Source organism: Salmo salar, chromosome 15, assembly GCF_965601325.2.
Source record: "Salmo salar chromosome 15, fSalSal1, whole genome shotgun sequence".
Lineage (NCBI taxonomy): Eukaryota > Metazoa > Chordata > Actinopteri > Salmoniformes > Salmonidae > Salmo > Salmo salar.
In genome coordinates this window covers 89,822,285-89,837,239 of record NC_138305.1, presented here as the reverse complement: position 1 = coordinate 89,837,239, position 14,955 = coordinate 89,822,285, and the positions used below count along the sequence as shown (strand labels likewise).

At 40.5% G+C, this 14,955-nt stretch overlaps 1 protein-coding gene across 1 annotated transcript in view; it reads left to right on the top strand.

The window, feature by feature from the left end:
* The first annotated feature begins 14,358 nt into the window (after window positions 1-14,358).
* Window positions 14,359-14,955, top strand: part of LOC106572395 (F-box only protein 6) — a 45,585-nt gene continuing 44,988 nt past the window's right edge. The window contains exon 1 of the mRNA XM_014146515.2: window positions 14,359-14,377. The gene's annotated coding sequence lies outside the window, so the exon portion shown is untranslated. The remainder of the gene's footprint in view (window positions 14,378-14,955) is intronic.

The following is a 14,955-nucleotide window of genomic DNA, read 5'->3' as shown; positions in this document are numbered from 1 at the left end:
GTATAAAATCACACTCTGATAACATGACATACTGTACTTAGAAGTACAGAAAATAACAGACCAGGTGTAGGCCTATATTCAGTTATGTAACTTGAGTGGTTTATTGTTGACATTTTAGATCTAATTCACTGTAGTCCCAAGTTTTAGGGTAACTTGAAAGATGGGAATATATTAGAAAAAGTACACTACCGGTCAAAAGTTTCAGAACACCTATTCATTGTTTTTTTCTTTATTTTTACTATTTTCTACATTGGAGAATAATAGTGAAGCCCTCAAAACGATGAAATAACACAGTAACCAACAGTGTTAAACAAATCAAAATGTATTTGTTATTATTCAAATAGCCATCCTTTGCCTTGATGACTATATGACAGGTTGGTTACTATATGATTCCATATGTGTTATTTCATAGTTTGTCTTCACTATTATTCTACAATGTAGAAAAGAGTAAAAGTAAAGAAAAACCCTTGAATGAGTATGTGTTCTAAAACTTTTCACCGGTAGTGTATGTGTTCATGAAATGCCATTTATACAGTTGAAGTCGGAGGTTTACATACACTTAGGATGGAGTCAATAAAACTTGTTTTTCAACTATTCCACAAATTTCTTGTTAACAAACTATAGTTTTGGAAAAGATCGTTTAGGACATCTACTTTGTGCGTGACAAGTAATTTTTCCAACAACTGTTTGCAGAGAGATTATTTTACTTATAACTCAAGTTTACATGCACTAAGTTGACTGTGCCTTTAAACAGTTTGGAAAATTCTAGAAAATGACGTCATGACTTTAGAAGCTTCTGATAGGCTAATTGACATTTGAATCAATTGGAGGTGTACCTGTGGATGTATTTCAAGGCCTACCTTCAAACGCAATGCTGCTTTGCTTGACATCATGGGAAAATCAAAAGAAATCAGCCAAGACCTCAGAAAAAAATTGTAGACCACAAGTCTGGTTCATCCTTGGGAGCAATTTCCAAACGCCTGAAGGTACCATGTTCATCTGTACAAACAATAGTATGCAAATGTAAACACCATGGGGCCACGCAGCCATCATACCGCTCAGGAAGGAGACACTTTCTGTATCCTAGAGACGAACGTACTTTGGTGCGAAAAGTGCAAATCAATCCGAGAACAGCAAAGGACCTTGTGAAGATGCTGGAGGAAATGGGTACAAAAGTATTTATATCGACAGTAAAACAAGTCCTATATCGACATAACTTGAAAGGACGCTCAGCAAAGAAGCCACTGCTCCAAAACCACCATAAAAAAGCCAGACTTCGGTTTGCAACTGCACATGGGGACAAAGACAGTACTTTTTGGAGAAATGTCCTCTGGTCTGATGAAACAAAAATAGAACTGTTTGGCCATAATGACCATCGTTATGTTTGGAGGAAAAATGGGGAGGCTAGCCGAAAGAACACCATCCCAACCGTGAAGCACTAGGGGTTGCAGCATCATGTTATGGGGATGCTTTGCATCAGGAGGGACTGGTGCACTTCACAAAATAGATGGCTTCATGAGACCGGAAAATTATGTGGCTATATTGTAGCAACATCTCAAGACTTCAGTCAGGAAGTTAATGCTTGGTCACAAATGGGTCTTCCAAATGGACAATGACCCCAAGCATACTTCCAAAGTTGTGGCAAAATGGCTTAAGGACAACAATGTCAAGGTATTGGAGTGGTATTCACAAAGCCCTGCCCGCAATCCCATAGAAAGTTTGTGGGCAGAACTGAAAAAGCATGTGTGAGCAAGGAGGCCTACAAACCTGACTCGGTTACACCAGCTCTGTCAGGAGTATTGGGCCAAAATTCACCCAACTTATTGTGGGAAGCTTGTGGAAGGCTACCCAAAACGTTTGACCCAAGTTAAACAATTTAAAGGCAGTGCTACCAAATACTGAGTGTATGAAAACGTCTGACCCACTGGGCATGTGATGAAAGAAATAAAAGCTGAAATAAATCACTATTTTCTGACATTTCGCATTCTTAAAATAAAATGATCCTAACTGACCTACGACAGGGAATTTGTACTAGGATTAAATGTCAGGAATGATGAAAAACGGAGTTTAAATGTATTTGGCTAAGGTGTATGTGAACTTCTGACTTCAACTGTATATACAGTCGTGGCCAAAAGTTTTGAGAATGACAAATATTAATTTTCAAAGTCTGCTGCCTCAGTTTATATGATGTCAATTTGCATATACTCCAGAATGTTATGAAGAGTGATCAGATGAATTGCAAAGTCCCTCTTTGCCATGAAAATTAACTGAATCCCCCAAAAGCATTTCCACTGCATTTCAGCCCTGCCACAAAAGGACCAGTGATTCTCTTGTTAACACAGGTGTGAGTGTTCACAAGGACAAGGCTGGAGATCACTCTGTCATGCTGATTGAGTTCAAATAACAGACTGGAAGCTTCAAAAGGAGGGTAGTGCTTGGAATCATTGTTCTTCCTCTGTCAACCATGGTTACCTGCAAGGAAACACATGCCGTCATCATTGCTTTGCCCAAAAAGGGCTTCACAGGCAAGGATATTGCTGCCAGTAAGATTGAACCTAAATCAACCATTTATCAGATCATCAAGAACTTCAAGGAGAGTGGTTCAATTGTTGTGAAGAAGGCTTCAGGGCGCCCAAGAAAGTCCAGCAAGCGCCAGGACCGTCTCCTTAACTTGATTCAGCAGCGGGATCGGGGCACCACCAGTACAGAGCTTGCTCAGGAATGGCAGCAGGCAGGTGTGAGTGCATCTGCACGCACAGTGAGGTGAAGACTTTTGGAGGATGGCCTGGTGTCAAGAAGAGCAGCAAAAAAAGCCACTTCTCTCAAGGAAAAACATCAGGGACAGACTGATATTCTGCAAAAGGTACAGGGATTGGACTACTGAGGTAAAGTCATTTTCTCTGATGAATCCCCTTTCCGATTGTTTGGGGCATCCGGAAAAAAAGCTTGTTCGGAGAAGACAAGGTGAGCGCTACCATCAGTCCTGTATCATGCCAACAGTAAAGCATCCTGAGACCATTCATGTGTGGGGTTGCTTCTCAGCCAAGGGAGTGGGCTCACTCACAATTTTCACTAAGAACACAGCCATGAATAAAGAATGGTACCAACACATCCTCCGAGAGCAACTTCTCCCAACCATCCAGGAACAGTTTGGTGACGAACAATGCTTTTTCCAGCATGATGGAGCACCTTGCCATAAGGCAAAAGTGATAACTAAGTGGCTCGGGGAATAAAACATCTATATTTTGGGTCCATGGCCAGGAAACTCCCCAGACCTTAATCCCATTGAGAACTTGTGGTCAATCCTCAAGAGGTGGGTGGACAAACAAAAACCCACAAATTCTGACAAACTCCAAGCATTGATTATGCAAGAATGGGCTGCCATCAGTCAGGATGTGGCCCAGAAGTTAATTTACAGCATGCCGGGGTGGATTGCAGAGGTCTTACTGCAAATATTGACTCTTTGCATCAACTTCATGTAATTGTCAATAAAAGCCTTTGACACTTATGAAATGCTTCTAATTATACTTCAGTATTCCATAGTAACATCTGACAAAAATATCTAAAGACACTGAAGCAGCAAACTTTGTGGAAATTAATATCTGTGTCATTCTCAAAACTTTTGGCCACAACTGTACAGTACCAGTCAAGTTTGGACACACGTACTCATTCCAGGATTTCTTTATTTTTACTATTTTCTACATTGTATAATAATAGTTTAGACATGAGAACTATGGAATACCACTGCTTTGCACACTCTTGGCATTCTCTCAACCAGCTTCATGAGGTAGTCAGCTGGAATGCATTTTCATTAACAGGTGTGCCTTATTAAAAGTCAATTTGTGGAATTTCTTTCCTAATACGTTTGAGCCAATCAGTTGTGTTGTGACAAGGTAGGGTTGGTATACAGAAGATAGCCCTATTTGGTAAAAGACCTAGTCCATATTATGGCAAGAACAGCTCAAATAAGCAAACAGAATTGACAGTACCTGATTACTTTAAGACATGCAGGTCAGTCAATCTGGAAAAGTAAGAATTTTTCTTCAAATGCAGTTGCAAAAACTATCAAGCGCTATGATGGAACTGGCTCTCGTGAGGACCGCCACAGGAAAGGAAGACCCAGTTGTTACCTCTGCTGCAGAGGATAAGTTCATTAGAGTTACCAGCCTCAGAAATTGCAGCCCAAATAAATGCTTCACAGAGTTCAAATAACAGACATCAAGTTCAGAGGAGACTGTGTGAATCAGGCCTTCATGGTCGATTACTGCAAAGAAACCATTACTAAAGGACACCAATAATAAGATACTTTCTTGGGCCAAGAAACACGAGCAATGGACATTAGACCGGTGGAAATCTGTCTTTTGGTCTAATGAGTCCAAATTATAGATTTCTGGTTCCAACCGACTTGTCTTTGTGAGACGGAGTGTAGGTGAACGGAAGATCTCCGCATGTGTGGTTCCCACCATGAAGCATGGAGGAGGTGTGATGGTGCTTTGCTGGTGACACTGTCTGTGATTTATTTAGAATTCAAGGCACACTTAACCAGCATGGCTACCACAGCATTCTGCAGCAATACACCATCCCATCTGGTCATTGTTTTTCATCAGGACAGTGACCCAACACACGTTCAGGCTGTGTAAGGGCTATTTGACCAAGAAGGAGAGTGATGGAGTACTGCATCAGATGACCTGGCCTCCACAACCACCTGACCTCAACCTAATTGAGATGGTTTGGGATGAGTTGGACCGCAGAGTGAAGGAAAAGCAGCCAACAAGTGCTCAGCATATGTGGGAACTCCTTCAAGACTGCTGGAAAAGCATTCCAGGTTAAGCTGATTGAGAGAATGCCAAGAGTGTGCAAAGCTGTCATCAAAGCAAAGGGTGGCTACTTGGAAGAATCTAAAATATATTTAGATTTGTTTTAACGCTTTTTTGTTTACTACATGATTCCATATGTTATTTCATAGTTTTAATGTCTTCACTATTATTCTACAATGTAGAAAATGGTAAAGTAAAGAAAAAGCCTTGAATGAGTAGGTGTGTCCAAACAATTGACTAGTAGTATGTGTATGTGTATCTCTTTGAAAAAAAAATCAGGCCAGGTTTTAAATGCCTGCATGTGCCAAACTTATTGACATCTCAATGAAATGTTTTAAAACTTTATTTTTGTGTCTTGGAATCCTTGATAAATGTTAATTCAGGGATGAAAAGTTAGTCCAGAAAGGTCCCTGTAAACTCTTGGAATAGTGTACCATATCAAAATAATGATTTTGCGAACGGCAGCAAGATGGATAGGTCTGCAAAGCTTTCCATATTAAATATTTTACACTCATTGGCCAAGATGAGATTTGAAGATAGATAAAAAAGTTATCTTCAACAATGTTTTCAGAAGAGGATCAACAAATGCAAAATAGCTTTCCAATAAAACCAATGTCAATGTGTCAGCTGATATTCACAGCTCTGCTCTTGGGCCGTATAGATTCTTAGCATCAGCACTGGCCAGATTCCACCAGCAGCGTAGACTCGACAACTCAGCCCGTGCTGCCTTCAATTCAAGCCTCCTCTTGTTGATCAGCTGGCTCTTCATTTGTAACCTTCTGATGAGCTATTTGTTGACATCCAAGGATTTGAATAGGCAGGCCTTCGCTGCACATGGGTTGTAGAGGGTGTAACTCTTATCGAAGATGGTAAACTGCTAAATAAAAAGGCACAAGAAAATCAGTTATCTGATCAATATAGTAATTTTGATTAAATATTTAGATCCAATGTGATCATGGAAAGATGGCTCAGCCTCAAATCATACAGAATTTGATGCTGCACAAGACAGTCTCACATAAAAGTTGAGTAAAACCACAGCAGGTTTTTCCGGTTGCACAAGCTGCTGAAACAATCCAGACTGAAATGAAGCGAGCAGAATACCATGTTTCTTTGGATAAAAGTCATCTCAGTATATGTTGTCCAGCCATTGTGTCCAGCCATACAGGCGGTTTGCTGAAAGGAAATCTGTAGAAATTACAGAGATATGGTATAGTGAAATCAATTAAGATTATCCCATGATACCCAGAAGTGAGACATCCCACTCCCTCATTTTTTTCTGGAGTCAATGAACTAAGCAGACCAGACCCAACTGCTATAACATGGTGCTTCATATACACTACATGACCAAAAGTTTGTAGACACCTGCTGGTCAAACATCTCAAACTAGACAGAGTCATTAGGCAGAGTTCCTCTGTCCAGTGCCTGTGTTCTTTTGCCCATCTTAATCTTTTATTTTTATTGGCCAGTCTGAGATATGGCTTTTTCTTTGCAATTCTGCATAGAAGGCCAGCATCCTGGAGTCGCCTCTTCACTGGTGACGTTGAGACTGGTGTTTTGTGGGTGCAATTTAATGAAGCTGCCAGTTGAGGACTTGTGAGGTATCTGTTTCTCAAACTAGACACACTAATGTACTTGTCCTCTAGCTCAGCTGTGCACCGGGACCTCCCAATCTATTCTGGTTAGAGACAGTTTGCGCTGTTCTGTGAAGGGAGTACACAGCGTTGTACGAGATCTTCAGTTTCTTGGCAATTTCTCGCATGGAATAGCCATCATTTTTCAGAACAAGAATAGACTGACGAGTTTCAGAAGAAAGTGCTTTGTTTTTGGCTATTTTGAGCCTGTAATCGAACCCACAAATGCTGATGCTCCAGATGGGTGGCAGGGTAGCCTAGTGGTTAGAGCGTTGGGCTAGTAACTGAAAGGTTGCAAGTTCGAATCCCCGAGCTGACATGGTACAAATCTGTCGTTCTGCCCCTGAACAAGGCAGTTAACCCACTGTTCCTAGACCGTCATTGAAAATAAGAATTTGTTCTTAACTGACTTGCCTAGTTAAATAAAGGTAAAAATAAAATACTCAACTGGCTTCTTTAATCAGAACAACAGTTTTCAGCTGTGCTAACATAATTGCAAAAGGGTTTTCTAATAATCAATTAGCCTTTTAAAATGATAAACTTGGATTAGCTAACACAACGTCCCATTGGAACACAGCGGTGATGGTTGCTGATAATGGGCCTTAGTACGCCTATGTAGATATTCAATTAAAAAGCAGCCATTTCCAGATACAAGTCATTTACAACATTAACAATGTCTACACTGTATTTCTGATCAATTTGATGTTATTTTAATGGACAAAAAAGTAGCTTTTCTTTCAAAAACAAGGACATTTTTGAAGTGACCCCAAACTTTTGAACGGTAGTGTGTGTCAGAAGAATTGCAGTATTATCATCAGGAGACGTATACTTGGAATAAATAGGAGGTATAGAGCGAAAAAGAGAGGCAGAGGAGGTCTAAGAGAGAGAGAGGAAGAAAGAGGGTGAGCTTGAGTCAGTTAAAAATTGTGGGAAAAAGGGAGATGGTTTGTTAAAGAAGAATGAGTAAGCAGAGTGAGCTGAAGACAGGAGGAGAAATGGAAGTGAATGAGGTCCAAGTATCGAAGGTGGTAGGTGTGGTGAAGGTCTCGGAGCCCAAGGCTTGCACTGTCAGGATAAAGATGAGTCTGTGTGACAGTAGGAGTGAAGTTATTGGAAAAAGTGGACCCTTGCCTTTTGGCTGATGTATTTATAGTTTCAGGGTGGGTGAAAACAGAGTTGGGTACTGTGGAATCGGTGAGGGTAGCCAGAAGTGGTCTTGTGATCATTGTTTCTGCTGGTCAGAGGGAGAAGACGCTCCGCTTTAAACTAATGGGGGCAAGAAAGTTGAATTATTTTGCTCTCATGAAAAGGGCACCATTGAAAGGAGTGATTACTGAGGTACCAGTAAATGTAAAAGTTGACCAACTGAAGGGGAAGATTCCTGATGTTTGTGATGCTCGTTATTTAGTGTGATGCAGACAGGGTGGCGTGAGTGGTGAAACAGAAGAGTCATTGTCTGTTCTTTTGAGTTTTGATGTTGAGTCTTTGCTCAACAATGTGATGTTAGGATATATAAGTTATCCTGTGCAAGCTTTTGTGCCGAATACATTACGTTGTTACAGCTGTCAAGCTTAAGTGCATGTGGCAGCAGTTTGTAGGAGGGAGGTTCCTAGGTGTAAGAAGTGTGCAGAAGGGCATGAGACAAAGGAATGTGTAGCATTGGGGAAAGTAGTGGTATGTGTTAATTGTAGGGGTACCCGTGGGGCTGGGGATCAGAAATGTCCCGTGCGAGAGAGGCAAATTCAGGTTTCCAAGGTTAGAGTAGTGCAGATGCTCAAATGCTGAGGCAGTGAAGAAAGTAGAGGAAGATGGGTCAAGGAGCAGGGATCCTGAGAGGAGCAGTGTGAGTATTAGATCTGTACCAGTACAGAGGGATAGGCCAACAGGTGATATCTTTCAGTAAGATTGGATTTTTAACTGTACTGCAGGGATGGAACGTAAGTTGCAGGAAATTGAGCTTGTGGTGACATCTGCAGAGAGGTATTTGGGTGTGCGAGACTTGACATCAGAAGAGTTACAGGGTGTGTTAAGTGGTGGTGTCCCATCCTTTCCAGTTGTTGGCCTGAGGTAGGACTAAATAGATTTAAATATTGGAGTAGGAATGGTGTACTTTTTTTTATATATATACTTTTTTTTTTAGGGTAGTGTTGGATGGTAGGGTATTTGTTTATTTTTTAAAGCAAAGTATAAGGGAGTTGTACTCCAGTCTAGTAGGTGGCGGTAATGCAACATTTATTGGATGCCAATCCCCATTAAACCTCATTGAAGAAGAAGAATGCTGGTGGCAAAATTATTTATTTTTTGTATTTTTAGTAACAACAAATCAATACAAAAAGTACATGGGGAACACAAGTGTGTATATATAAAGAATATACAAAGGACATTTGGGCTAGGGGGTATAATATCACATTACACAAGGACCTTAAGGGACATACACACAATTCTAACTGCTTTTTTGTTGGTAGAGTATTTACTTGTCTTAAAATATAGTTCAATTTATTTTTGCAAGGTAATAAAATGTGGTGTTTTGTTTGTAAATTGACATTTGTGAATATGAAATTTGGCCAAAATAATTTTTGAAAGATCATTCTAAACGGAATCTATAGTCCCTGTGACGTTTCTGGGTTACCCCTTTGGACTTTATGGCAGCATTCCAAACACAAAACAGACACACCCTCTCCCCTCAGCCCTCAAATTAAGTGGACACTTCTGACGTATCAGGACGTCTGACGAGTTTTCACTTGCAGGGCGAGGGAGGAAGGAAGGAATCCATTAGCCTATTGAATAATGATGGGAAATTATTTGCCCCTGTATTTGCTAAGAGGTTGAAACAAGGCTTGCATCATATAATTGATGAAGAACAATCTGGTTTTATGCATGTCGACACATTAGTAATAACATCAGGTTGATCTTAGATATGTTTGACTATAATGACCTCATCCTTGATGATAGTTTTCTTATGTTTGTTGGTTTTTATAAAGCTTTTGATACTGTAGAACATGAGATTATGTTCAAAGCAATATGTTTTTTGTGGTTTGGTGACTTTTTTTTTAAAGCAGTCCAAACTTTATATAGTACAACTCTGTAAAATTAGCTCACGGGACATCCCAAACATTTAATATTGGGCGTGGCATTAGGCAGGGCTGCCCAATTATGGCTCTTCATATCAAGAAAGGGAATTTAAGGTGTTTCAGCACTTGGCAAATAATTTAAACTATGTCAACTGGCTGATGATACCATATTTTTGAGAGACAGGAATGAGGTTTCTAAAGCAGTTTCCTGTATTCAAGACTTTTCCTTAGTTTCGGGTTTGAAAATTGATATCAATAAGTCAGTCTTATTTCCACTCAAGGATTGTGTTTTACAGGAAGTATATGGTATTCCAATTAAAGATAAGGTTACTTATCTTGGAATTGTTATATGCAACGATGAAAAACAAAGGAGTGAATTAAACTTTAACCCCATTATTGAGAAAGAAACTAAGAAATAGAACCTCTGGTTGCTGAGAGATATTTCGTTATACGGTCGGGTTTTATAGTCCAAAGCTGAAGGGTTATCCAGATTGGTTATGTCTTATTATCACTTGAATTATCCACTAAAATTGTAAAGGACTTAGATAAGATTCTTTGTAATTTTATTTGGATGAACAAGTTTCACTATCTACGGAAATATATTCTCACTAATACCCAAGAACAAGGAGGTCTTGAGGTTTTAGATTTCAATACTCTAAATAATACTTTTACAATAAATTGGATTCTGAAGTATATTAAGAACCAGAACAATTTTGATGTTGATAAAATCCCAGTAAAATTGGCCAAATTCCATGAGCAGGCAATTTTAGCTTGGATATTAGCTTATAAACTATTTTTCCCCTCACAGATACTTTCTATGGAACAACAAAGATATACGGTTTAAAAATAATAATATTAGGTAAATTTCATATTCACAAATGCAAATGGTCTAATTCAAAACCTAACTTTTTTAACTTTAAAATGAATTTAAACAATATGGCACTACTTTAACTAAAATGGAAAACAAAAAGGCAATTAAAACTTGTATTATTAATGAATTTCATTTGTTTAAGATTCCTAGCAATGTAAATAGTTTATGTACAGTTGAAGTCGGAAGTTTACATACACCTTAGCCAAATACATTTAAACTCAGTTTTTCACAATTCCTGACATTTAATCCTGGTAAAACAATCCCTGTGTTAGGTCAGTTAGGATCGCCACTTTATTTTAAGAATGTGAAATGTCAGAATAATAGTAGAGAATGATTTATTTCAGCTTTTATTTATTTCATCACATTCAGAAGCATTGCCTTTAAATTGTTTAACTTGGGTCAAAGGTTTTGGGTAGCCTTCCACAAGCTTCCCACATTTCGTTGGGGGAATTTTGTCCCATTCTGTCAGGGTTTTCGCTGCTGGTCATTCGAGTCAAGTGCAGGAGAGCAGAGAATAGGTGATCAGGCGACTTTATTAGCCAAGAGCAACAAACAGACGGGCGCAAACAGCTACAACTCAAGCCAATCGGCAAAAGTGACAAGTGCAAAATACCGTTAATCATATAACAATAAGGTTCACCAATAATTCCCCAAATAGCAATGCCCAGGGTGAAAAACCAGACTGGCACGATACAAAAAACAAAACAATTCCACACAGACATGGGGAGAACAGAGGAATATATATGCAGTGTGATTAGGGAATGTAAACCAGGTGTGCGGGGAACAAGACAAAACAAATGGAACAATAAAAAATGGAGCGGCGATGGCTAGAAGGCCGGTGATGTCGACCGCCGCCCGAACAAGGAGGGGAGCCGACTTCGGCGGAAGTCGTGACACATTCCTTCTGACAGAGCTGGTGTAACTGAGTCAGGTTTGTAGGCCTCCTTGCTCGCACACGCTTTTTCAGTTCTGCCCACACATTTTCTATAGGATTGAGGTCAGGGCTTTGTGATGACCACTCCAATACCTTGACTTTGTTGTCCTTGTGCCATTTTGACACAACTTTGGAAGTATGCTTGGGGTCATTGTCCATTTGGAAGACCCATTTGCAACCAAGCTTTAACTTCCTGACTGATGACTTGAGATATTGCTTCAATATATCCACGTAATTTTCCGTTCTCATAATGCCATCTATTTTGTGAAGTGCACCAGTCCCTCCTGCAGCAAAGCACCTGATGGTGTTGGGATGGGATGGTGGGATGTTGGGATGGGATGGTGTTGGGATGTGATGGTGTTCCCTGTGGCTCAGTTGGTAGAGCATGGTGTTTGCAACGCCAGCATGGTGTGTGCAACGCCAGCATGGTGTGTGCAACGCCAGGGTTGTGGGTTCGATTCCCACGGGGGGCAAGTACAAAAAAAAAAATGCATGAAATGAAATGTATGCATTCACTACTGTAAGTCGCTCTGGATAAGAGCGTCTGCTAAATGACTAAAATGTAAATGTGTTCTCCGGCTTGCAAGCCTCCCCTTTTTTCCTCCAAACATAACGATGGTCATTATGGCCAAACAGTTCTATTTTTGTTTCATCAAACCAGAGGACATTTCTCCAAAAAGTACAATCTTTGTCCCCATGTGCAGTTGCAAACTGTAGTCTGGCTTTTTTATGGCAGTTTTGGAGCAGTGGCTTCTTCCTTGCTGAGCAGCCTTTCAGGTTATTTCGATATAGGACTCATTTTACTATGGATATACACTGCTCAAAAAAATAAAGGGAACACTAAAATAACACATCCCAGATCTGAATGAATTAAATAATCTTATTAAATACTTTTTTCTTTACATAGTTGAATGTGCTGACAACAAAATCACACAAATATAATCAATGGAAATCCAATTTTATCAACCCATGGAGGTCTGGATTTGGAGTCACACTCAAAATTAAAGAGGAAAACCACACTACAGGCTGATCCAACTTTGATGTAATGTCCTTAAAACAAGTCAAAATGAGGCTCAGTAGTGTGTGTGGCCTCCACGTGCCTGTATGACCTCCCTACAACGCCTGGGCATGCTCCTGATGAGGTGGCGGATGGTCTCATTTTTTACATTTTACATTTTAGTCATTTAGCAGACGCTCTTATCCAGAGCGACTTACAGTAGTGAATGCATACATTTCATACAATTTCATACATTTTTTTCTGTGCATTTTTTTCTGTCTCCTGAGGGATCTCCTCCCAGACCTGGACTAAAGCATCCGCCATCTCCTGGACAGTCTGTGGTGCAACGTGGCGTTGGTGGATGGAGCGAGACATGATGTCCCAGATGTGCTCAATTGGATTCAGGTCTGGGGAACAGGCTCAGTGTGAACCTGCTTTCATCTGTGAAGAGCACAGGGCGCCAGTGGCAAATTTGCCAATCTTGGTGTTCTCTGGCAAATGCCAAACGTCCTGCATGGTGTTGGGCTGTAAGCACAACCCCCACCTGTGAACGTCGGGCCCTCATACCACCCTCATGGAGTCTGTTTCTGACCGTTTGAGCAGACACATGCACATTTGTGGCCTGCTGGAGGTCATTTTGCAGGGCTCTGGCAGTGCTCCTCCTGCTCCTCCTTGCACAAAGGCGGAGGTAGCGGTCCTGCTGCTGGGTTGTTGCCCTCCTACGGCCTCCTCCACGTCTCCTGATGTACTGGCCTGTCTCCTGGTAGCGCCTCCATGCTCTGGACACTACGCTGACAGACACAGCAAACCTTCTTGCCACAGCTCGCATTGATGTTCCATCCTGGATGAGCTGCACTACCTGAGCCACTTGTGTGGGTTGTAGACTCCGTCTCATGCTACCACTAGAGTGAAAGCACCGCCAGCATTTAAAAGTGACCAAAACATCAGCCAGGAAGCATAGGAACTGAGAAGTGATCTGTGGTCACCACCTGCAGAACTACTCCTTTATTGGGGGTGTCTTGCTAATTGCCTATAATTTCCACCTGTTGTCTATTCCATTTGCACAACAGCATGTGAAATTTATTGTCAATCAGTGTTGCTTCCTAAGTGGACAGTTTGATTTCACAGAAGTGTGATTGACTTGGAGTTACATTGTGTTGTTTAAGTGTTCCCTTTATTTTTTTGAGCAGTGTAGATACTTTTGCGCCTGTTTCCTCCAGCATCTTCACAAGGTCCTTTGCTGTTATTCTGGGATTGATTTGCACTTTTCGCACCAAAGTACGTTCATCTCTAGGAGACAGAACGTGTCTCCTTCCTGAGCGGTATGATGGCAGCGTGGTCCCATGTTGTTTATACTTGCGTACTATTGTTTGTACAGATGAACGTGGTACCTTCAGGCGTTATGAAATTGCTCCCAAGGATGAACCAGACTTGTGTAGGTCTAGGTCTAGGAGGTCTTGGCTGATTTCCCCATGATGTCAAGCAAAGAGGCACTGAGTTTGAAGGTAGGCCTTGAAATACACCCACAGGTACACCTCCAATTGACTCAAATGATGTCAATTAGCCTATCAGAAGCTTCTGAAGCCATGACATCATTTCCAGAAATTTTCCAAGCTGTTTAAAGGCACAGTCAACTTAGTTTATGTAAACTTCTGACCCACTGGAATTGTGTTACAGTGAATTATAAGTGAAATAATCTGTAAAGAATTGTTGGAAAAATTACTTGTGTCATGTACAAAGTAGATGTCCTAACCGACTTGCCAAAACTATAGTTTGTTTACAAGAAATTTGTGGAGCTGTTGAAAAACGAGTTTTAATGACTCCAATATTTACGTCATTTAGCAGACGCTCTTATCCAGAGCGACTTACAAATTGGTGCATTCACCTTATGATATCCAGTGGAACAACCACTTTACAATAGTACATCTATATTTTTTTGGGGGGGGGGGGGGGGGGGTTAGAAGGATTACTTAATCCTATCCCAGGTATTTCTTAAAGAGGTGGAGTTTCAGGTGTCTCCGGAATGTGGTGATTGACTCCGCTGCCCAACCTAAGTGTATGTAAACTTCCAACATTATGCTTGTTTGCATGTGACTATTCCTCTTTTGTTTGTTGATGTTTGTTAAAAAAATGAAAAAGAGGGAGGAAGGAATTCATTTTAAATGGACCACCCTTGCCCAGATATTAGTCACACGTTCGTCCCGCGACTAATGTGTTGTTTTCAGCCACTGGTAGCTTGTGGGTGCTTTATGCTCTACAGTCAATTATGTTTGCATGTCTACTTATATTAACTATATCATTTTTAATATACATCTACTGTATGATAACTAGCAAATTAATTAGCTAATTAACGTTAGCCTGCCTAGCTACTTCTGAGGTAAAATGCTTTATTTGTACAATTTCCAAAAGCTAACCAAACAAAAACATAATTACTTTTACGAGACGTGTTTGTGCATTAGTAGCACAATTTCTAACTTATGTACATTCGTTTTTACTTACACTTGTATGTTGAGGTTTTAAGTTTTGGCGGACTTTTCTTAGCGGATGCACAATCATCGCGAATTGAATTATGGGGCGTTTCAGGCCCCGAAGTGAACATAATTGTACACTCGCAAACTCCATTAAAAACGAGTG